The sequence below is a fragment of the Melanaphis sacchari genome, unplaced genomic scaffold, assembly GCF_002803265.2.
Source record: "Melanaphis sacchari strain LSU unplaced genomic scaffold, SCAv2.0 Contig4_pilon_pilon, whole genome shotgun sequence".
In the NCBI taxonomy this organism is placed as follows: domain Eukaryota; kingdom Metazoa; phylum Arthropoda; class Insecta; order Hemiptera; family Aphididae; genus Melanaphis; species Melanaphis sacchari.
In genome coordinates, this window is record NW_020271335.1 from 10,759,394 (window position 1) to 10,786,019 (window position 26,626).

Below are 26,626 nucleotides of genomic sequence, written 5' to 3' on the forward strand. Positions count from 1 at the left end.
AACGTTTTTATTTTCGGCACTGGGGACGGGCGGCGCCGGCGTGTGTCGTCGCGTCTTTGATCGAGTGTGCGCGAACGCGTTTTCGGCGGACGAACCGCCGCCCAGCCGGGCGTGTTTAGGGTACCGCCCGTCGACCCCCCTGCAGTCACCTGGAGTTGCGTGCTTGGTACCCAAAGCTCTCGCGCCTGCCCGCTCGCCCGACCACGCCAACTGCGAAAAGCGCTCACGCCCGCGCCCGAATATTTTATCGCGCGAACCATTCTGTCTCTATTTTCAACACCGCCGACACACACTAATAATGATTTTTTTTTTTTTAATCAGTTCAATTTTTCGATTTTTGAATTCACGAATTCTCATCTCCCCCTTGTCTCACACGGTTATTAATTGTTTCCGTTTCACCGACTTCACCGACTGCAAAGATCGGTCACTCGATCGGGAAATTTAATTTTCACAGGAAATTTTTTCGTCTCTGTCATCTCCATGCACACCCACCCACCCACCCATCCACCCATCCACCTATCAACTCTCGTCGGTGCGCTGTCATACAACGTTGCATGCCGTCGCACCGCGCGCTATGTATACAACGTTGCACGTCGCCGCTGCGCTGTTATATGACAAAAATATTGATCGCCGGCCGGACGGCTCTTTGGCCCGTCTCCCACGCCCCTTCGCACCGACCCCGCGCCGCGTGCGCCCAACTCAAATGTGCATCGATGCCCCGTCGCCGGGACCCACGCACTTGTCTGCCGGTTGAGCGTTCCCGCCGCCGCCGCCACCACGCTTGAATCGTGTGCTGCGCGAGTTTCCGACGACCCGACCGCTTGCGCCCGTCGATCAATAGCCGGTGCACGTCCCTTTACCCGGCGGTATCCGACGACGCGACCCGATTACGCGTTTTGTGAATTTTTTTTCGTCGGAATTTTCGAATGCGCTCCCGTGCAAACAGCGATAGTCGATCGCAATGGAGAGGCCGTCGAAAGAAATACAGGGTGTACATTAAAATCGCGGATACATTTTAAAAGCAAGAAACGACTCGAAAAATTGATCGAATTAAATTTTTTTTAGCCATCTACAATGGCTGCTTTCACGGACAAACTTTGAAACAACATATACCCCTTTCATTATACAAGTTAGGTACATCAGATTTAAATTCATCCGTTTATTATGGCTCGCTCTGTATAATATTATAATCGGTACGATTCATTCGAAGACCTTGAACGTTTTGCAAAACACGTCTATGTATAGTGTATTAGTGTATACCTTATACATATACAGTACACACTGCATAAATGTCACATAGGTGTGGCTCGATCGGCATCACTCTTGCTTCTTTGATTGCAATCAAATTTATCCGTCCTTAATATAATATGTGTGATAAACAATGTACGTTATTGAAAACTTATATCAGAAATATAATTCGCACACATGTGATGCATTCCATCTCGCAGACAAGGAAGCCGTCCTGTAAATTATAGGTATTCAATGATTAACATTTCGAAATCGAATCGCGTTGCTATACTGAGATTAAAAACATTGCGTGAGATTCACTCCAATTTTATTATAATAAAATGTGGGACATACTCGTATTCAATTGCACTTGTTCAATCGTGGGATAAAACTTATTTGCACACATATTTTTACAAATTTTGTGACGACCCGTTCCACACAAAATCAGTAAAAATTGTTATTATTCATTAGTGTACTTGGAATATACTCAAACTATTAAAAAAAAAAGTATAAATATTGGTTGTGCATTATTTTATATGTAAACAAATCGTATATTTGTGTGAAAATAAGTTGTTATTTAGGCAAAAGTGCGAGCAAACTGTGTTGTGTAGTAGCCCTTGTGAAAGCGTATTTTCGGCACCGGGTTATCGTTTTAGGAGGGTTTATTATTCGGTCGCGTCCCCATTAGCTCGTCGAGACGGTAGCCGCTGCCACCGTTAAGGCAGGTTAGGGGGAGAATGCAGCAGAATACGTATTCCTTCTTCCGGGTTTACGCCCGCCAAAACATCGTTTTCTTTCCTTAAAACCGTTAATACGCTTTCGTCGTACTATAAATATCGCTCGAATTGAACGTGCACGTATACACTAGACATTTGTAAGTGGTTACATATTACATAGCTTTCTTTTAAAGGGATATTTCAACCAACCTGGGTACATCAATATATCTAGTGTTAAAAAATCGCTTCAATTGAAAACGAATACGAATTTTTATTATAAAAATTAAAGATAAGAACTAAAAAGATATTCAGTTTTATTTTATATAAAAATTCGATACTTTTACAAATATCTGATCTAGAGATTAAAATTCAAGTCCTATACAATCCTTATTGTTATTTATAGTCTTTATAGGATAGTCAGTTTTGATATAAAACGTTATTTCTGATAGGCATTTCATTTATTATCTTTATAGTCTATACTGTCGCGTAAGCGTGTTTTTACCATTTTTATTTTATTTGATTTCATAATCAAAGAAGTGTTATACAGACCCGAGACCTCTTTAATGATTATTATACGAAATAATATTTACTTATTATTATATTTAATTTAAGAGTTTTTGTAATTATTAGACTCTCGACAACGTTCGCGCTAACAATTCTTGTCACGAAATCATATCAAACAGCGTGTCCGTGTATTGTGCATCGAGATCAACCTCAATAAAACACCACTACGATATAATAATGGTAGATGCACGCCGCATAATTAATATTCGCTTACCTGCGATCATCCCGGTGTGTGCGAAATGTGATTGATTTCGATTCGTTTTCGTCTCAGGCCATATTATAGTGTTTGTTTCCGGAAAGAAAAAAAACTTTGCTTGATAATATTTCGGTCGCGGTGTACGACGATGTACGGGAAATAGAAGTAGAGAGAGAGAAAGGGTCATAGAAACCCGAATATCGCTGCCGGCGGGGCGATGGTGCAGTATTTTCGGTGGTGGTGCATTTTCGCATCGGTGTACGCTCGTCGTCCCTGCGCACCGGCCGGCGTCGCCGTGCGTTATCGATCGTGCGCTGCGGTTGTCGTTGTCGGTTCGGCGCGCGCGTCCGGCGGCCCGATGGAACGCTTTTTTTTTCGTGGTTGCACTACTTGCAGCACGGTGGCGGTGTCGGCGTCGGCGTTTTCGCCCCGCTCGTTACACGAGCCACGTGACACCCATGCACACGACCCTCATAAAATACAATCGTATACGTTTTCGTATTCCCGACCCTCGTCGGACAATCGGGATCTTATAACGTTTTCGGGGCATGAACGTGTACGACATTGTGCACGTTATTCCGCACCAAAAACATTCGTTTCTATAGTTCGTTGGTTGTTGTTGTTGCATAATATCCTATAACAACGTATAATATAATGTTATTATTTGCTTTGCTTTTTTGTCGGTTGCTATAAACTGAGACGACCTTAAAAATAAATTCATGGGGAATAGGGCGTAGTGTTTAAAATTGTCGACTATACTCGTATTTTGAAATATCAAATTTTAAATGGTGAACAAATTTACCGAGTGCTTTTTGCTGTGTCGAGTGGATGAGAGAAGGTTTCTCTCTCTCACAACTCCCCTTCAGGTCATCATTGATTGATTGTATGAAATGAAACATATTATATCAAAAAACACATGACATTTTATTTCCTTTTTTTTTTTTTAACAAATTGTTTGTATATGTTTCATTTTTTTTATGCTCGAAACAGTTTCATCGTAGATGATGTGTCTTACTTATCGACACGAAACAAATGAGATATAATGTTAAAAATAATTTGTGAACACATACGCATAATATTGTTAGAATTTCTAATTTCTATTTCAGTTATTTAAACACTTCTATAGTGTTTTTATTATTAGGGTTTTTCAGTTATTTAGTTACAACTATAACATCTGAAATTATATTTGTTTCATCTCAAAAATTCGTTTCTTGTTTTCCTTAACACTAACTTATTAAATATTAATATTTTAGTCGTATTAATAAAATAATACGATCGTCATTTGCATGTATCGCGACGGTGCGTACACCGCGATGCAGCTGCTAAGTATCAGTGTGACCTCTCTTTTCGATCGGCTGCAATTTTTCGTGCGTGCCAACTGCGTCTGCTGGTGTCTTATTTATTGTGGAATTGAAATGAAATAATACTTTTTTTTAGAAAGCGGGTCGTAAACGATTTTAAACGTGGTGTTATTTTACATAATCAACAGAACAATTTGAATTTTGCGAACGTTTAAACGTATGTACTATATTTTTTAGGATTTATTGTTATTTTTCTTGCTTATCGATATATGTATGTATTGTATGAGTATGAATTTATGACTAACCTAGTCACTTTGGTACATAATTTATTTAAACAAACTATATAGGTATATCACTGATAAGCATCGTTGTTTCGTGTAAAATTTAATCGTGTTAAAATGGTGTTAATAGTTACTTGTATTTTGCACATTAAAAAAAAAAAAAAGCTCAATTATTTACATAGCAAACAGTTTGTATCGTTTAATTTGTGATTTTATACGTTATCGTTCATTTTTATCTGACTTTTAAACACGCGTTCGATATAGTATACTATGAAGTAGTTGTGTTTGATATAAATGAATTCCAGTTTATAACTTTAATCCATACGAAATATTTTCTTAAATATCGATGACGTGTTCAACCTTTTGTGTGTTATTTCTCACCCAGTCAAGCTGATATACTTCTATTGAATACGACGGTAAATGTTAATATTACTTAGTATGGAAACCGAGTCGATTTGAAACAACTACGATTATTGATCTTCGTATCTAGGACTGTTAACGATATTTTGAGGTAACAATGTTGTCGGGATGAGGCAAGCACAGTAAATGAACACAAAGTATTAAAATAATTGTCAGTATAATGTAATGTTTTATAAACAGTTGTATATTGCAGCTCACATGAAATAACCTGTCATAATTTTTAAATGATTAATATAGTCTATAGACTTGTCACCTACCCGTATTTGAGTAAGCATTTCACTTGTGTTTTTTCAAAAATATATGTACATTCAGTTTTTTGTGCCTTCTACTCTAAAGAATATTATTATTATTATTATTATTTCTTTTCAACGAAAACCCCGAGGGTTTTGTGAATAATTTCGCGCCGTACGTGTCACAGATTTCAATCTGGCGATGTCACATTTCTAACGTTCGTAAGCAAATATTTGTCACCGTTGTGTATAATCGTCATCAGATATGCGGGAACACTTTTTTTTCCTTAAACGCGCTGCTTTTATACACATACACCACCCCGCGGGTTTTTAAGTCTTCATTTCCTTATGTATAGAGAAAAAAATAAATACGTCGCTCGCGCACTTTCTTCCGAGAACGTGTCAACATTAAAAATCCACTGCAGCTAGCGGTGTAGGCGGCAGCGGTAGACCTCGCTACCCCCACAACCATCCACCACCATCCTCTACCCACCTATTGGAGTTTTATCGCGGCAAAGAGTGTTACGGAAGTAAGAAAGAATTCCAAAGAAAGTTTTCCCCTTCGTTACTCAATAGGTCGCGGGGTCGCAGACGGCATTTCCACAGTTTCGGATCTTTTGAATAATATATATTTGTATACGCTTACGAGAATGTATATAATATAATATATCGTTTGGGGAAAAATAAAATCGCCTCCCTGTTTAAATTTAATGATCGCATATCGCGCCCCGAGAGTGTTAAAACGAGCTATATGGCAAACGTACTTTTTTCGTTTACTATTGCCACCAAAATATTCGATACACACACTCGCGTATACAGTCCCTCCACCTTTAATGTAAGCGTCTTACATTTATTTTTTTCCTTTTTTTTTGATTTAGAAAATTGCGGTCAGTATACATATGATCGTGTTTTATTTTCGAGGAGAACGGTGTAGAGCGACTTATGTGCCACGTTTGTAGTTGTGCTAGACCGCTGTCGTGCGAAAATAGCCTTTCGTTTTTATTTTGTTATGTATAGCTTTAGTTTTTGTTTTAGAGTATCGCTTTTTATATACGCGCTATGACGACGGAAATAATAATAGCGGTTACGGAAAATTGAAGACGTGCCAATCGTTTTCGAACACGCTCTCATATAGATGAGTGGATAGGGAGGATCGTTGAGAGAGACTATAGCGTACGTGTCGCACTTTCAAATGTTTTCGTATATATTTACATTGGTATAGACGTGCGTAAAATCCACATCGTTTGCGCGGGAATAATAGACATAAAAATATAATTGGATGTTCAAAACGTGCACCTGCTGCACCTCTATCTTATACCAACTCTTTGCTAATCCATCGAATTCATTTTTTTCTTGGTTGTTGTTATTTTAAACGAAATCTAAAACCGGACGCGTAATTATGCATTATTATTTCGAGTTTTTACTACTGCTCAACACACCCCCTCTTTAATTCGGTCTTGTAGAAACGCTTTATTCGTGCACCTGTTGAAAAATGCATAGATTAGGTGATATTATTGTGGCCGCGTATTGTACCCATTAGTGTTGTTGGTTTTGGAAGGGTGACGGGCGATTTTTCTCATGTATTTTGGATTTCGTTTTTATATCGATAAAATAACGCGTAATACTCCACATTCTTGTTTATTTTTCCAAAACTTCGTTTTTCGTTATTGCAATTGACTACTATTGTATTCAAATGTTGTTATTTCGCTAAGAATAATCGCAATGTCGCCTTCTAATGTCCTCGTACTTAGTTTTTTTTTTTATGACCACATTATAGAAACCTTATACGTGGTGACAGTACTTTTTATTTTTGGTCCTTTGCCTAAAAGATTACACACGCCACGTATTAAACACGCGCGCCCAACCTGTTTACTACGCCCACCAACGTCATCGTCAAGAGACCGGTTTACTGTTAAGATTTTTTTTCCAAATCTCTCTGGTAACCCGATCGATCAGACGAAACTTCCCCGTGATAGATTTTGGCAAATTTTGCGTGAGGTTCATATTGTAATAATATATAATAGGACGCTATATATTATTAGTAACCAAAACCGGTTTTCCACGTGTATAGCTTACACGAAAGCTTTTGTTCGCCGATTATGATGACGGCGACCGCTGTGATGCTGGACAAAACCGTCGTCTAGACTAGTTGATGCACGCACTCGCCTCGTGAGTAGAATGCTTTCTCGTAAACAACAAAGAGTTTAACACCGTCGATGAATACGCGTTTAAATCTTTTACTTTTCTTCTATAGGTTGTGGTGTTTAAAATAAAAAAAAATTATGTTTTTTACTTCGTAAATAGCCAATGAAAATGTACGTTTTCTTCTGACACCATAGATCGATTCAAATGCTATCGTGTTCACATTATATCAAATTTTACTCTGAATATCTCGAAAAATTTTGCTTACACCACTTACGTGCCCCCGAGTAACTTGGTAATCACGGTAGTAGTATCGACATGTCCGATTATAGTGGATCAAATTCACCATCATTGATTACTGTGTGTGCAAAATTCTGTAAATTCATTATCGTGGGTACGGGTAAACGGCACACATCCTGAAACCACGACTCGCGCAACAAGTTCTTACTACGCAGAGTTGATGAAAACGATACAGATCGTGTCAAAATATTAACAGTTTTGCAAACGGCGAATACAATAAAGTAATATAATGTAATAATAATATCTCGTTTTGATAATACACGTGTATGCGGTGAGTACAATTATTATTGCGCGACAATATTATAAAAAACGAAAGAGTCGGCACTTGTTGCGTCATGGTTTGCGTGAGGCTTGCATGAGGTTTGTTGTTGGAGATTTTTCCAATTTTTTTTTATCTTATTGATATACATTTCTGTTTATCAATTTCATAAGATATTATTACACAATACACAGTAACCGTATATCGTGTAACTGTGTAGTATGTACTCAGAATTTTATTGTTATTCACCAAATTAAATAATATTGTCTTGGTAAAACGATTTCAGCAAGTATATTAATAACCATCTAACTCATAGTAAATTAGTTGAATATTTCAATATCTTTACAGCGAGGTTAACTACCTGATTTAAACTGAATATCCCGGCGACAGTGTAGAAAGGGTACTAAACCCCTTAAACGTTGTCAACGCGTTTGCAAAACAGCCAATCACGTACAGTTGAACAACGGGTACGCGCATTAAAGTTGCTACTGTGTGATCGCAAACGAACCGCAATGCGACGCAAAGAAAACTCGAATTTAATATGATATAAAATGTTAAGGTTGGCCCGATGGTGTTGAGATTTGTTTTCGTCGTTCGACCGACGCATTGCGAATTCCGCGTACACGCGTTCCGTTTCGAAAGGCCAATTTACGATTATTTCGGGCAATATGAGTTTTCCAGGGGCAATATACATATAATAATATATATTTTGTTCGTCGCTGCAGCAGCAGCAGTTCTCGTTTACACCGCCGGCTGTATAATATACGTGTATAGGTACTACGTGAACCGGCTGTAACGTCGGATTATGACGAGCGCGTGTGTATGGGGTCGTTTTATTATGGTCGTGAAAGGGTGGTGTACGCGCGCGTTTCTCTCGTGTTATTAAAAACAAACAACGATAACCGGAGATTTTATTATTTTTGACGGAAAGATGCGGATTGAGGGACGCAGCGAGACGTGCGTGTTGTTATTATTATTATTATTATTACTATTACTACTATTATTGTTATTATTATTATTATTATCATTATTATTACTATTACTATTACTATTATCGTTGTAGGAGGAGAAAAGCGAAGAAAATTCGCTAAAAGCTACTTCTTGACCCCTCCTCCACTCTCTTTTCGTTCCTGGACTATCTCGATTCTTTGGCGCGACAGAGGAGTTTAATTTAAACGCGCTGCCAGGCCATGTGCGTGCGATATATTATTATGTGTCACTCGTTCTCACGGCTTGTTCTCTCTTTCTTCTCTAAACACATGCCAACCAAGTGACTTGAAAAAAAAATGCCAATATTAAATCACTCCTCTGCTGAGCGGCAACGATAATGTTAAGTACGTTTCGTTACTAATTTTGTTTTTATTCGAAAGACCGACGGTGACGATGACGATGACGATGACATTCGTTTTGGGTGTATGATTGATCGTGTGAAAAGTCCCTCGACTATTTCAATTTCATTTGGTGAAAATCGTGCCAACAAGAGAATCAGTCAAAATATTTTTTCAATCTATAAATTAGTTTGAAATTGCTATTTTTACTAATTTATAGATTGTACATTGTTATTATGTACATATTAGTATAGTACATTGTTTGATTTCGATCAAATTTCATTCGTTCATTACTGTTTTTATAATTATTAAATTAGAAATCCCTTTACTTTTTATAACTACATAAATATTAATGAATATTAATGCATTTTTTAATGAAAATAACGAACTTGTGTTTATAGAGAAGACACCTTACAATCAGTCAATATTGACTCGTTAACGATAACTCGCGCTTCAATATTAATCGAATACAAATTCTTGTATCGCTGAAAAAAATCGATTGCGTTATAACAATGCTAATTTCGTATACACATAATACATGTAAAGAGTACGCGTTATTTGTTCACGTAATGTTTACCAATGTATTGGCTATTGCGTTCGGCAATATTTCGGTATTTGAATGTTTAGCATTAATTCTGACGATACCGGAATGAAATATTCACTCTGCAAGCGTCGTGTATTTTTATTGCGTCTCCTTGTGTTATTTAATGTACTTATATGTACAGGGTGAATTTTTTTACTGCTAAAAATCTTTGAATTTTAAATATTCTTTTAATGTTATTATTATTATTTTTCAATTTTATGAACAAACAACGAAAATAATTACAAGACATATAAAATAGTATTGATGTTCCATATGGTAATTAAACACTTGATAAATCCTTTGTCTATTTCCTAATACGAGAATTAAGATACATCCTGTGCAATTTATACATATATTGCGTTCATGTCGTATTGGCCGCATATTAATGTTCGATTAGAATGAGGTGGTATTTCGTCGTTTAAAATATTATATTTTCCAACAGACTTATTTCTGTCCGCGTGTGTGATGTACATTGATGCGTATACTAATGGTGTGGCGATGTGATTTCGACGACGTGTGTAGACATTAACTAGACACCACGTGTATAATTTACTAACGATATACTTGCTGTGTGAGTATAATATATTATAACCTTGGGTCGCGCAATAGTCATAATAAACTGTGACCGAGATTCGGGTTTAGAAATTAATAGAAAAAAAAAAAAGCGCTCTACTCATAAAATACTGGAACGACGATGGTCTTTTTTGCGACATATTTTTTTCCTTAATGCTTCTCACAGAACGACAAATACCAGAAATTCTGTGTCGGGTCCAAATGATTTTCTCCGGTCCTCCATAGAGCGCGACGTGATTTACGATAACATCGTACGCGTCCCTGAACATTCCTAATATTTTATTTATCTATACATGAAAAAGCGCTATAATTTATTTTAATGTACCTACTAATAATCTAACCAACTCGTAACAGAATGAATTTTTTTGCCGGAGAGCTCTTTGTAGAATGTTTGGTATTAGAACTTGCTTGACGTGTACAGCTTATTTTTGATTTCCCAAAATTGATTATACATTCATAAGCAAGTTCGAATTCTACAAAGTTGAATTGTGATATTTTTGTGTAGTTTTTGTGGATACATGAGATGTTAAAAATAATTTTATGACAGTGATACTAAAGTATTATTCATATAGGATTGTTAATTTTTTTTAAAGTATAAGGATTGCGATTGCTAGTGAATACAAACGAGACTTTTTTTCAATTAAAATAATTACAGATTATAATAATAATAATAATAATAATAATAATGTGTAACGTCGTACTTGGAAGTTTCGCGTTATTAATGTCTTTCACCCTGTCCTATAATAGTGCTGCAACGATGAATACTATTGCTATGTGTAGGATTATAACAAAAGATTTTATGGATAAATTTCTCGGACCGTTTGTCGCGTCGGCGGAATGTGACAATTTGAACCGTTTTCTTTAATTACAACGGTCGAAAAGCTGAGCTGGCAAGAGACATTCACGGTCGTTAAGTTGCCGCCGCCGTCTCATCAAAAGCTTAATTGTTGCTCCGTCGTTTTAACTTTTTGGGGTTTTACGACGTCGGCGGCGGATGTTTTTTTCTTTAAAAGAGGTTTTGTGTGTCCCACCAAATCGAGGGGTTGGTTTAATTGTATAAGGCAGCATTTTTTAATTCCAGACGCTAAGACGATATTATACCGAATCATAAAAATTAACCGAGCACCACCTCCTTGTTCCCCCTACGGTTATTATACACTCTTCTCGCGGATTCGATTATTTTCTTATATTTATATTTTTTTTTTTTTTTGTTCTTTTAATTTCGTTATTATATTATTTTCTGTTTCTTTTTCCGTTTTTACCCTCTTTTGTCACAGCTATGCACTAAGCCAATTGTTTGCCGCGGAAGATTAAAACAATAATTCGGTAACGACCATCGTCAAATCTGCATGCGTATCGTCGCTCTAAGTCCCGCGAGTCTCTTTATTGTTCCGTTCATTAAAACATCAGTGACGATAATCGTATATTCTGTAAAATGACTAAATCAACTCTTTTGTCCATTCATGAATAGTTCGTGTTGTGCGACATCGTCGTGTAAAATATAGTAAACATATATGTACCATCGTACAGCTCACGTTAATGGTTATTCGTATATACACCGCGCACTTTTTAACGGTGGGTAGGGTGTTTGTATGGAGCATATAATTTTTAAAACTATACTTGGAATGTTTTTGAAATTACATCATGATATTATTTACGGTCACAATTTTTTTTCTTATATTTTTAATGTGAATTAGGCGATTTACTGAGTGTTTTAGAGATGCGTGTTCGTTATTACTATGGGGGATAATAGGAACAAAATATTATAATATGTACATAATCGTTTATTTTTATCACACTGCAGATGAAAAATAGTAAAGTAAATTTTCAGTGGGATATAAGTGCTTATGTAAAAAATATTGCAATCTTATAATAGTAGTAATAATAATAATGCTAGCCAAACATACCTACGCCACCACCTGAAAGTGCGTACTACAGCAGGGAATATAACTATTATAAAAAATAAAAATAAATAATAATTGTTATTAATAATAATAAGTACCGCCTGCGGGGCTCACGTAAAAGTGAAAACCTATTTGTTGCCGTACCCATATTATAGTAGTTTTGTTTGAACAAACCTCGGATTTGTTGTGTACTTGGTTGTAGTTCTATTTTTCGCCGTAGTTGTAATTATAATCGGATGATAGGATTTTCAAGGACTCTGAAAAACGACATTGCGGCCGTTTCTACGAATAATAATAATAAACAGTAGGTAACACTCGGTCTACTAGTGTGGGATACTGTGTTAACGGGTTATGTTACAAAATATCAATTTAATAACAACGTGTAAAATATACATCACCGCGTTACCAGACATGCGCCGTCGAATTATTTATCAATGTCCGTTATATTACACGCACTGCAATCGAATATAGAAACGAGCAGAGAATATCAGCTGTTCGAATTTTTGCGTGACGTAATTGATGCACAATGGTGTTCGTGTGGCAATGATGCGTGTGAGACATTTTTGAGAGATATATGAATTGAAGTATAAAAATAATTTTAATGATAACAGAAAGAAAAAAAAATGATTCTATGCATTCTTACTTAAAATACAATATTTTTATGTATCCAAATTTTTTTTTTAAATAATTATAATTTAAAGTACAAGCTAGTTTTTATTAATTACATTATTGTGTTTACAAAGATACATAATATGCATTGTATACATTGATAATGATTTGCTAAACACTGGTGCACTGTTATTTTTTATTCCACAGTCATGGTTTTTATTTAACAAATATAATATACTTGCATGTTTTTATTGTCTATTATTTTATTCCTCCAATAAATACAATGAAAATTTATTTGTAGAAAATTTAACATTTGTTAGATAACTAAAAAAGTAATAATCTTACCGATTATATATTACTGAATTGTTATTGAAGATTTTATTTAAGTAAATTTTCTTATGAAAATTTGAAAATTTGTACCCTGGAAAGTCGTCAGAATACTTGTTTATGTTATAAAATATATTATAATATAGAGATGTTTTTTAATATAATATATAAATATAAAAACATTGTATTTATGTTGTTCTTAACAAACGATGATTGTTGTTGCAGTTTTTATCAAAATTTAAGATAAAACTGGTTCGTCTTTTGTAAGCAACACCGTTTTGCCGCCGAGCGCACGTGTACTATGGAGTATATATATTTTTTCCAATTTATTTTATTTTTCTCTATCATATATTTGTATTTTACATAATATCGACGACTTGTGTATTAAGCATGTCCGCACAAAGATGATGCTTTGTCGTTTCACAATCGAAAAAAAACCGATTTCCGTTCTTACTCTCTGCTGCGGCCGTCTTCGACACATCAGCAATCCTAGTCGATGTTGCTGAATATGACGTTGCTTTTTCTTTATTATTTTGTTCTCTCGCTCTAAATTTGATACCAATAATTCGTATTACTTATACAACGGATCGTGCTGTGATCTTTCGTCGTTTGTTTATTTAAATCGCTGTATATAAACGTAAGTATCAACGGAAAGAAAGAAAAAAAATTCTGGCTGGGCCATCTGGCGATTTCGTAATGGAAGGACAGCTGCAAGTGCAAGCTACATCGTCGATTGCGACACAAACATAATAATAATAAGTAATATGACTTATACAAGGCGGACGGACGGCGTGTATTAAAATTTTTTTCTGGTCGCCGGAAGTGACTTCTTTTTTCGCCCCGAATTTATGTGAATATCAGGTGTTTGCCAGTTCGTTAAAATAAGTTTTAATAATCTGCGCCAATTTATACGATTTTTTTCTTCTCCATTCACCCCGATTTCGTTTCATCCCTATGCGATCGTCGTGCAAAAGGATAATCTTATTCTCCTCACCCACTTCCGTACACCCCGGACTATATCGTATAAAATAACGACTAAATCCGATTTTTGTCATTCGCCATCAGGTTTTTTTTTTATTATATTGTGCCGAAACTTGTTAAAACCGAATTTTCCTGTGCAGTCATTCGAATTTTTTTATCTTTAATCCGACACTCGTATTCTAATTTTCGATTATGCGTCGTGTATAATCGAGAGATTTATGTTCGTATTTATCTTTTATTATAGATACGCAATAGTGTTTGTCATTCGGAAATGTATATATTCAATACAACCACCGATTTATACCTTTTATTATATACACCTTATAATGAATAGTAATGAATAATGATATACCTACTAGCCAAAATATAGAAATTAAAACCGCGCTCGGCCATTTGATAAAAATACCGGTATTTCAATGAAATATGTTATTTATACAAAAATATTGGAATATATATACATTTACATTTATGAAAAACTACATATTAGCTGGTATCGTTTATTTTCTCGTAATTTAAATGTTAGGGTCCGACATGTTGTCAAAATGTCAGTTCAAATTGTAATTGTTCTTTATTTTTGAATGATGTAATTAATTTTCAAATTATTAGCGGTGATAAAATTTGATAAATTTACTTATAGTTGGTTCCGAGTGGGGTTGTTGTGAGAATTTCCCGACTAGTAAAATGTTCTTCTCGTCCAATAGATTATAATTTTATTATTCACGACGTAAGTAAAATATTCTCGAGTCATCAGGATATATTAATAAAAAAAAAAAAAACAACTTCGTTGACGTAGATAATTGCAGCGTTTTGCGGTTGAAAGAAACGCTTATAAAAGAAGACCTATTTATGACAGATAAATATAATATTTTAATATGAAAAAAATCGACACAATCTTCATAATTTTTATCCTTTATTAAAAACTGTTAATTTGTGTCAACGGTATATAATATCAGAAGAAGAAACATTTTTTTTTTATCTTATACAAACACAAGGTAATTTTCATTTTGAATTGACATGGGGTCGTCGTTAACGGGGAAATACGATTAGGAAAGTGCATTGATTTTTGCTCCACGTGTTGTTGATCGTATGTGACTATATTTTTTTTTATACAATGTTGAATATACCAAGGATGTGCAACTAAAAGTTACTAAAGACTCTTTAAAAAACTTAAAAATCTAGAAGTAAGAATGCAAAAACGATCATTAAATTAATTATTAATAATTAATATTTATTTTGTATAATTTTTGCATTTGTTTAAAATGAGTTTTGAGTATTGATGACTGAATATTAGCGTAGCATAATCGACTTACATATCTGAAATGGAAATACGAAGTAGATGACTTATTGTTTCATTTGTAAGATAATTTCTTTATTTTGATTTGATATGCATCATATACAAGAAAGCGTACATTCGCAAATATAATGACAAAAATGGATCAGTTCTCAACTTGCATAATTTTAATTATATTGGAAGTATTTCTTTTCAAACAATTTAATTTTATGAAAGTAATTTAAAAATGTAACACGGGTCTAAAAAAAAATAAAGGCATGAGGGCTGTCAGTTAGTTGTCCACCCCTGTAATATATTATATGAAGATTTTGGCTAATACGGTTCGGACTACCGAGGTCGGCGCTGAAATCAAAGTATGAGTAAAAGTGTAATATTACTGTCTGTATCTATTTCATATAAAGTATTTAATAGGATGCGTGTTTTGAGGAATTTACGCGCACTGTCCTTGGATCGAGAATGGCAAAAGGCAAAACCACAGCTCCTATTGGCATAAATAAATTAAGAACAAAAAAAAATCGTTTGAGTGGTGCACTGTACCACCCGGCCCCAGAGAAAGTGAAGTGCGTTCCTTTTTCTCTGCATTTGCTATATATATATGTATCTATTTTTCTCGGAGCTATTATTACTCCACTAGCTACTACCACTGTTACGACTTGCAGCGAAATGTAGCTCGTGCCAATTCCGTCACCTTATATTGTGCGCGTGTACGGTTGAGGACAAATTCTTTTTTCGATCCCCTTTGCGTGTCACGAATTCCACGACGTACCCGACAAGGAGGTGAAGTCCGTTACCGTGTGACTCGGATCGACAGAAATGTATATGTTGTCATTTATTGCTAATAAACGACGCATCTTCGACGTTGGTGTTTGTGGTTTGCCCGCGGATAGTTGTTGAATTTTTTTTCTCTTTCGTCCGACCGCTTGTCAATGTAGGACAAGGATATCACGTATATACACGCACAATTTGTTTTATCAGCATGTGTTGAACATACATTTAGGAAATCAATCTACACTCGAACGGTGTAAGCGTCCTATTATTATTATTATTATTATTATCATTATTATTTTCGATCTTGAGACTTGTTTATTATAATTTAAATGCCTACATTTTATTATATTATCGTGTCAGCCCTCCTCTTCCTGATTTCAGAGATTACTACCGACTCGTTATTAGATTATGATTGAACATTAGATTGCCTGCGATTTTCATGTGAGTTGTGAAATTCGTGCGGCGGAGATTTTATAGTATTATAACATATATAATAATATAAATGCGGATTTCTACACCGGTGAATCTCGTAAATCCTCTATGAAATATCGTAATCAGAATATTATAATATATAAAAGAGAAAAAACAGTTATCCTCCCTCGTAATCGTTTATAGTCGATATGTGTAACACGGGTGAATATGAAGAGGCGTTATCGTCGTTTATTTACGATTACGGCGGTGAAGGCGGGTCCCACAAGATAATAATATGAATTGTCGATAGAAAAAAAAAAAAACATGAGTTACCGACGGGGCGACTGCTTGTAGCGTGTGCGTGTTTTTACACCTGTCCTCCTTTGTACAATATCTATTATTATTATAATGTTTATGAGACCAAGTTCCCCCATATCTACGAGGAAGACGATTTTACGACGAGTGTCGTCATCGCCGTTGGGCCGAGTGAAAATTGCCGATAAAAGCGCGTGCCCTTTACTTGCGGTCGCGCGCGGAGTGTATACTCGTCGTAGCGTTTTGCTTTCATTCACGTTTTCATTACATCGTCGAATAATGGTGTTTCGTAATAAAAATAAATAATATAATAATGTCGTCGTCGTCGTCGTTATAGTAATAATAATAATAATAATAATAATAATAGAAGTAGTTGTTGGCCGGGAGAGAAGCCGAGGAGTCCCCCTGTATTATACACACATAAATATACCTCTTTCACTATCTATATATAATATAATAATAACTAGTACGCGCGATAAACGTCAAAAAAATAAAAGGAGGAAGAATAAAAAACGAACTCTGCCTGAGAGATAAGGAGAGACGATGGTGGCGCGGACGAAATGGGTTTCAGGACGGAAATCGTTTTATATATGTATGTATGTGTGCGTGTGACCCTCTGCAGCGTTGATGGAATTACCTCGCAATTAAATTATGCTTGTGCCAGATGCTTTTCGCGAAAAAATAATAATAACGAAATGCATGTAAATAACATCGATAACCCGCTATTATTCCCCGGCGTCTGTTGATGGCCATTGGGATAAAAATATTTTTTTTTGTGGTGAGGGTACCCCGTGGTACCTGCCAAATCATCATAAAAGTTCATAAACTTTTCCATTCTACCACTACCCCTTCACCGATGCCTACGCGTCATTGACGACTTTCGAAGGTGCCGGGCTATATAGGCAAACTAATTGACATTCCAGTACGTCCTTCCGCCCTGTTCTTAATACTTTAATATTTTTTTTTCACATTAGGTGCATTCTCCTGGGTATCGTTTTAGAAATAATCGTCATTTTGCGCAGTAATTTAATAATAGAAAATAGTGTATCAACTGTGCACGACTGAAGTATGCACTAACGAGTAGTTAACAGCCCCCCCCTCCTAATACACTGTTGTTTTTTTTTATAATATTATTATTACCATCATTATCGTGTCGTTTATTTAGTAAAATTATATTTTTCGAATAACTTTGAAAATAACTGGTGCGCGCGCGTGTGTGTTAAAATTCTCTCTAAACAGCCGTAAATAAAATAAGAAATTCTCACTATTACATTTCTTTCTACCCACTCGAACGACACATCATGCCGTTAATAATAATATAACGATCATTTAAAGTAGAATTTTTTTATTCAGCGTTTATTATAGTTTTCGAGCGAATCCGCGATATTTCATCGTACGTCTCAAACCGAATTTATTTTATATTATATGAAAAATAATAATATATTGTTATGTCTCACTATTCGGTTTGTGACAGTCAATTAGTATCTGCATTTTAGTGTGGTATTTACTTTTTTTTTTAATTTGTTTCGATACCTATATATCAACTGTCGCGTTTTCTACAGACTTCCGTTTTCCAAAAAACGAGAGAAACCGGATGCTGTTTCGATGTTACACCGAGTGTCTTTTGTTTGAGCGCTTTTCTTCTAACGTCTTTTCTTTTCATATATGTATTGACGGATTATATACGCCCGCACATGTAACAGTACAGTACAATAGTTCTGTTGATGTTTTTTCGTCTTTTAAAACCTTCAAAGATCCGTCGCGTCGCACTTATAGTATAATATGTACACATACGCACGTACAGGAGAAGATAAGCTATTGAAATTCACCTGAAACGTCTGCGACACTCCGCGTTAGCGTAGGGCCAATGACGGATGGTCGGGCTAATGGGTAGGCGGGTGGAGGTACTAAGTCAGATAATAAAAAAAAAACATACTCGTTCGTCGTCGTTGTTGTCGTATATGTGTTATTATTATTATTTTTTGTTATACACACTCGCTGCTTCGGTATACGTGTAACTGACAGAATATCAATCCCGGTTGGTTGTTTGATTTGTTCGCCGCGGGTGGCTTATTTTTATTGTATATATCTATTTATATATAAATATATGTGACATGGTATTTATTTTTTTGTCATGCCCGTGTTTGCCGCCTGATTGTCGACCACGAACCATATATGCGAGAGGAGATTGTTTGGCGGGTGGGTGGTGGTGTCTCTTCGCCCGAAAACGGTAACAAACTAAAAAAAAAAATATATACAAAAAAAATCCGACTGCGATTTCGATGACGACAATCAGCGGAGGAGAGAGTAGTGCAGCAGCATCAGCAGCCTGCATGGGACACGCGTTTAGGTTTGACAATAGGACTTCCGACCGATTTTTATTTTATTTTATTTTTTAAGCCACTAACAAGCTTTTGCGGTTTTCGCCGTATGAGTTTTTCTTCCCTCTTGCCAGGTCTCTCTTCATTCAGGGGTGATGGTTCTAACCCTGCCGTGGTACGACAATCGCGCTCATATGTCGCGTACAGCATTCTAATCGCAAGAAAAATAAAAATATACTCTGCTGTACTGTGGGCGTTAGAGATGTAATATTACGATGAAACAGAGGTTTTTTATAGTATTTCAACGACATAGTATTTATCTATATAAAATAAATATAATAATCCTGTTAAATTTTAATTCTCGAGATGCAATATTTTTTTCATAAGTTCATAATTTCCAAGTGTTATCAATTATTATTTATTATTTTATTATTATTAATATTTATTACGAACTAAAATATCAAAATACGTGAAAAAATATTGTTCAACTACAATTTCCTAACCTTGTATTTCGCCCCAACCACCACTGAAAACAGTTTACAAGTGACTATTTTGGATTTTAATACCATTGTCTCGGCTCAAAATTCAGATAATTCGCTTTCGGAGATAAGAAATTATTTGGATACGTTTTAAGGGGGCTTTGCGCGAATAGTTTTTGCTATGTGGGCATTTCACTTATATTTTGTGTCAACCGGAATAGTTTCGGATTACGCGTAAAATCACTTAACGTTGAGTTTTTTACGACTAGGAAATAAAATCGGTGGGAAAGTTTCGTCGGTTTTTGGGAATTTTTTACTTCAATTCGTAATCCCGTCTGATTTATGGGTGTTTCTTACGTTTGCTATTCAATTCAGTTCTGTCTTGAAACAACGATTTTATGCGTTTTTGTCATACTTGTTTATGCGTGAACTTAACAAAATATTCTAAATATCCAATTGGTTAAATGGTGAGACGACGTGAAGTGCTGATTTCGTTTTTGTCGGCTGCATTTATAAAAAACGAAGTCAGGGTGAATAGGAGACAACTGCTTGCTTTTTTGCACTGGGTCAGCTTTACCGCACCGTAATATACGGTCAGACGATATTTATTGTTTCAATACCGCGTTCAGATTTATATGCAAATGTTATCGTTTTTTCTTGTACATAATATACGTATACAAATATTGTCGATATACGACGATACCGAAGCCAAATACATCTTCAGACCTATTATACTATAATAATATAAAATGCTCGTTTCGTATTCGTGCGAAAGAATATGGTTGTGCTTCTCGGCGGCAGACTCGACCCGCACGAGTGATTTAATATTTTTTTTCGTCCATCCCGCACCCTTCCGTGTATAGACTTGCTCTCGATTATATACGTCCGTGTCTGTATATTTTACTAGATAATATGAGATATTCCGAGTCTTAGAACGAAAGAGGTGGAAGCGGCAGTGGTATATCGAATAAAAACCGGCCGGGTGAAACAAATTTGATGCTTTTTTTCTCATATATATATACACACACACATATATAAAAAATGTAAAAATATTTACTGGGGGAAAAAAGTATTACGTACGTAATAACTCCTTTGCGCTGCATGCGAGAATACGACGTGTATGCAACAAGGCTTTACCAGATTTTGGGCCCTGCCAATATTCGTGGCGAATGAACCGCTAAATCCGAGCGCGCGCGCGCCTCGTCTCTGGTTATATATTATTACTTTCCATCTCGCCGAAATATTTATACAGAATATAAGTGTATACTGCATATAGTATAATATATATATACATATATTGATATTACGCGCAAGATTACGTGTTGGTGGCGGCGGGGAGGAGAAATATAAAGAGGCTCGGCTGGTCGACTGCGGCGAAACATTGTTCAAAGTAACGATCCGTGTCATCGTTTTTGACGGCATTTCCGATTCGGCTTTTTGCATTCACGCCACTTTTTATCGTTTATAGATGTTATTATTGTTATATATTTATATTTTGCGTACTATTTGAAACTCACGAAAGTCTGATAATGATCGGTTTACGTATCCGGAGTGTCCAAACCAGGTATCTTCATCGACTTTTACTTCAATATTATATTTATAGACACTATATATTATTATCGCACAATATACCTATTTTATTTATCGTTATTAAATTTGTATCAGAAAAGGGGTGATTTCATTCAAAATTTCGCCGTCTTTTGAAAAGAGAACCGTTTTTTAATTTAGTTTTTTTTTTCACTCGAAAACAATTCGAGGGTTGTTATCTGCTGCTGCAGGTATACGCGCCTTTCATTATTTACCGGTAAAGTGTTTTATAAGCAGATCACCCGCCTCTGTCGAGTGTTTTCGAAAAAGAGAAAGAGGAATTCTTCTATATGTGCAATGGGGTTGATAATTCGATTTAGAAATAATTTTGAGCGTACGCCTCATGTAGTAGTGCTGGGAGGCGGGGCGTGTCTCTGCTTGCACGAAAGTATCTGCAAATGGAAAAGCTTCCCTACATTTCCACTTTGTAAATTTAAACGCAAATTCGACCAATTCTTTTGAAGTCGCGTTCGGCATTCGACAATCGCATTTTATTCTGGCCAGTAGTACCTGTACAGTACTGATTTAATTTATAATCCCTTTTATAGCTCTCTTTGTCTCCCGCAGATCTGTGGGTTAGTAATAAAATTCTTATCATCCCTTTCATTTCGTCATTGACGTCTTCGTGTTTTCCTGTGCGCTGTATGATACGAATTGTTTGACGCGATGACGTCACGGTGTGTTTCATGAAAAACTAAATAAATTTATAAAAATTTGCTTCTTTTAGCCTTATTAAAATTTAATGATGATATTAGAAAAAAGATATCGATCTTTTGTAAGTATATTACTTAATTGATAAAATCAAGTCGCCACCGTCGCAGTCATTATTATTATCACGTCAATTACAACATACAAATTTCGTTATAGTGGTCGCGTTTCACGGAGGTCAGCCATCGTTGTTCCTTCCCGCGCGCAATCAATTGTGCATGCTGTCCATTAATTACGTTTAATAACGTTTAATTGATTCGGCTACCGAAATTCACGAGACGAGAGAGCGGACACGCGGCCGATAATAAGGTTTTCGTCTTCTTCGTCTGCCGCCGGCACCGCTGATTGTCTCCAATTGAACGCTTTCCGTTTGAGAATAAAATAAAATATATTGTTTATTTTAATCCAACAACGAAAACAACAATATGTGGTTGAAGTATTTTTTTCGGCTAAGGTTTTTGCAAAAATCGTCATTGCTACGATTTTTAATATTTCAGATTTTTATTTTTATTATACTCTCGAGTCACGGCCGTTATTTGTCGCTTTCGTTTTCGAAAAACGGTCTGCAAGACCTATTTCCGGGATTAGGGCTTTCGAAGAAATTGAAAGCTTTGTACCGAGAGAGAGAGTTACGAACACACCACACACGTCATTGGCGTAGAGCCCGTAAAATACGCACTGGACAGGAGACATAAACTAAATATATATTCGGCCGGCGCTGCACAATGGCACATATTATTGCCATAAAGGGTCATTCTCTTAAGTGCCCTCCCTCCACTGCCCCACATGTCACCCAACTACCCACTTTACACGGTGGGCAACCGCGCGCCGTGTACGCGAGATTCGGTTTTCGGGATTTTTATGCGTTTTTCGGGATTTTTATTTATACTCTTTTCTCCTACTCACCGACCCTCTACTCATATTGTACTATGCTATATAAGCTGTATACTCTTTTCAGTAGCGTTCTTTTGCTGGGCGTGTGTGTCGGTACGCGATAAAACCGACCAGTCCGATAAAAACGCAGTTAAACTTTTTTTCCTTTCCAATATTTCCCTTCTTCCGTGTGTATTTACGATCGGTAATTTGTGACCGGTTTTTGCTTATTTTCCGGATTAGAAAACCGTTTTTCCTATACGTGTATTAATGGTGGTAGCGGGGGCGTGTGTGTAAAAGGAAGAAGGGATTACCGGGTACCGAATAGGCTGATTTACTGTATGGTTTATAGAGAACGGCTCTGTAAACGGTTTTTATTAACGCTTATACAATATATAATATATTAACGTCCTCCAAAGTGCTCTGGATTTGCCGTTATACTGACGGCTAGATAAACTGCATGTATAGTCGCATAAATAATTTAAGATTTCCGCTGATTTAATGACGTATACACTATACATACTTACACATTTATCGAGTACAACTATATATACATGTTTTACTGCTATAACTTTGCAATTAAAGTTTCGGATTTAATTTGAAACTCGACGTGCTGTAGGTGGACGTCAAAGAGGCGTGTAAAGTTTCGTTTCGAAAAATTCTACTCTAAAATTACGTACGTGTGTGGTATAGTAAACTAAAGTGTGCGCGGTTGTATTGATATATATTTGATGTTATAATAATAATTATTATCCGTGAACATCACTCGGACTGCTGTCTAAAATTTCAAACGTGTAATGGTTGAATACATGAATATATAGAGGAGCGTATACTTTTTTATGTACGCTTTTTAAAAATAAATTACCCTATATTCATACATCAATTTTTTTATTCTTTAGTAAAAAGTTTAAAAAGCCGTTTTGCAATTTAAATGACCATTGTACTACAAATGACGGAAGCGGCCGAAAGGTTGATTTAACACAGTTCAAATGTACATCATCAAGCGGTATAGGCCAATAGACGGGCGGGGATACACATGAGCACATGAGTAAAAAAAAAATGAAATGAAACAGAGATCAAAATTCATAGTATCCCAAAGGTCTGCCGTCGCCTGTGAAGAGGGAGTTTCGGTCAGCGCATGAATAATTTCCCTTTACCCCGCATCATGCCTGTCGGGTAATAATTTGACGTCGCTTTTGTTGTACGTGTGTGTGCGCACGATGTTCGAATGAATAAATTTTCGTTGGTCAAATTAGTGGTTGTATTATACACACGCACTCGCAGTCTGTTGAGGGATCACCTCGCCTCATACCCCTGTCGGATTACTGTGGAAACCCGCGATCGCTCGGTTGGCAGCGTACATTAACGTATTAGATTTTAATATACGTAATGGGTAACGGGCTTTTGCGTATCGTTGTTTGTCGAAATCGAAGGTTTTCGTATGTAGCTTTTGCTGTTCCCGTATCGTTTGTCTCTCGCTTGCATACGCATCATCATCATCATAACCCATGCGTCATTGACGTCGTCGTCAGGATGCACTCAAGTCATCTTATTTCGTCTGCAAAATTTGAGCATAAACTCGTATTTATTAAAATGGTTTGGCAAACAACACTATGGCAAAGTTTAAAGTCAACACACGATAGCTCGTGTGCTTAAACTTTCAATCTACAAATTGAATGTATACATACGTACCGTGTGCTGCATATACGCCACTTCGTCCTCGCCGCCTGAACTTTAATATATACATGCGGATGATACGTACTAAGTGATGTGCGATATCATCCGTATGTATATACACAATATACGAATTTAAATTGGAGATGAGTGTTATGTATATTCTATATACAAGTTTCGAGTGGTTTCGATAGTCAGAGAGGAGGGGGGATGTGAAAGGGTTTAATTCCCTTTTAGTGTATAGCGTTTTAATTAACTTTCGCCATTCTTTTATTCATCGAAAACAAACCAGCCGACGATCGTTCGCCGCTCACTCGTGTGTGGTCACGCGCACAGCGGATCACTACGCGACACCTATCATCCCTTAACCATACTAAGCAGACTCTACGATAAAATATATATATATATATATAAATGAAAAAACGGTTATTTTTTTTCTCCCAGCAGACAATTGCTCCCGAGGTATTTCGCATGTTTTGTGCCATTTCCTCTCGATTTCGGTGTATTGTGAATACCATTACCGAAGTGACAATACACGTTCGTTAAACCACCAAGGCGGTGGCGGCGGAGTAGTATGCGTTTGAGTATTAATCGCCGAAGTCGTTTTTGTGTTCATTGCAGTGCGCGCGTTTTCGGTCGATTTGCGATCAGGTTTTCACATTTTTATATGAATTGTGTTTATTGCTTACACGCGACTCCGGCGCGTACATATAAGTCAAATGTACGTATGGCGTGGTGGTACACATTTTTTTGTCTATCGTTTTTGTTGTGAGTTGCAGTGCGGTGGTACCGCGTGTGTATTAAGGGGTGGGTATATATACATATAGTGTTGTTAATCCAATATCTGAAAAATTGTGTATTCCCACTGGTGTTATATATGCGAACAGGTAGAGTACAGCCGCCGCGGAGTTGATAATAATAGAACTGAGAGAATATTATACAAGATCAGCATGCGGGAGATGAAGAAGACTTCTTGGAAAATAATAACTCGAATACCGGGGGAGTGGCGTTTGAAACTCATGTTTATGGGTCTCCGGGTGCAAGAAACGACGACGCTAGGCGTTGTTTATTAACGTCTTTTAAAGAGTTGCACTCGTTTTCACTTCGTCGTGTATGCTCCTCGCCCGCAGTTATGAAATTGGACCGCCGGTACACACACTCGCGCTCACACCCCATATTTGCTCATATCTCTATATATATTACGACGGTTGTAAAATAAAAAAAATTCTGGAGTTTAATATTGAGAACGACGACGTCGTCTCGGAGTAATATCGTTTTCTTCCTTTTTCATGCGTTAAAAGCGTTTTTCTTTTCGACTCCGTTCTGTACATTATACATATGAGGCAAAAAAATAAACGTCAAGCCTACGCTCGTGGTAATTGGCAACGATTACCAAGAGGCAAAACACCACTTACGGCAATATTGTGATGTTATTTAAAAAAACGTTTTTTTACGGTAGATCTATATATACTATATAAACCTATACCTCGTTTATTTCATCCGTAACCGACTATACTAAAAAATAACTTTTTCGCGTTTCTTAATTTTCAACGTTGTCTCGTTATATAAGATTGGTGTATTTCCTGTTAATCTAATAAATACAACCGTATGAACCACAATATATAAATACATATATATTTGCACACAAATACATACGATAAAAGAGTAAATATTACGGTTTCTAAAGTTTAATATCTTTTATCGTGTTTCGATGGACGTTTCAATTATATTATATATATTATTGTCTGCGTTCATCTGCGTTCTCAATACACATATAGTGACGTAACGAAAGCTTTTTAATTCGAAAGTGTATATAAAAGTTTTGATATATATATAAACTCCTCGCTGCCGCGCGGGAAAATGTCTAAAAGCGATCCATGTAAACCCTCCGTTTACACTTACACACACACACATATATATATGTATAGGTATGTCGCGTGTGCGAGTGTGCAATAATAGGTCTGCCACTGGCAATCTATTTTTCCATTTATAGTTTATACGCACTGCTCTCTCGCGCCCTCTCCCTGGCCGAGTCCATTAACTGGCCTACTAATTGCGCGCCGCACGTCACCGTATTGTTGCGGGTCAGGTCCTGAACAAATATACTTTGGTGGAAAATCTCGTCTGGAGAGGGAATATATATAAAAAAAAAAAAAAAAATCGGTAAAGAGTAATGGACTGCTTTTATTTGATTCGGCAGGCCGCTTCGTAGCGGCGGTGGACGTGTGGCGGGTCAGAGGTAAAAGTAATCGGTTTAA

At 36.3% G+C, this 26,626-nt stretch overlaps 1 protein-coding gene across 1 annotated transcript in view; it reads left to right on the forward strand.

The window, feature by feature from the left end:
* The window catches only part of LOC112598771 (headcase protein homolog), a 47,818-nt gene that overhangs the window by 15,993 nt on the left and 5,199 nt on the right, over positions 1-26,626 (forward strand). The gene's annotated exons all lie outside the window — the stretch shown is intronic.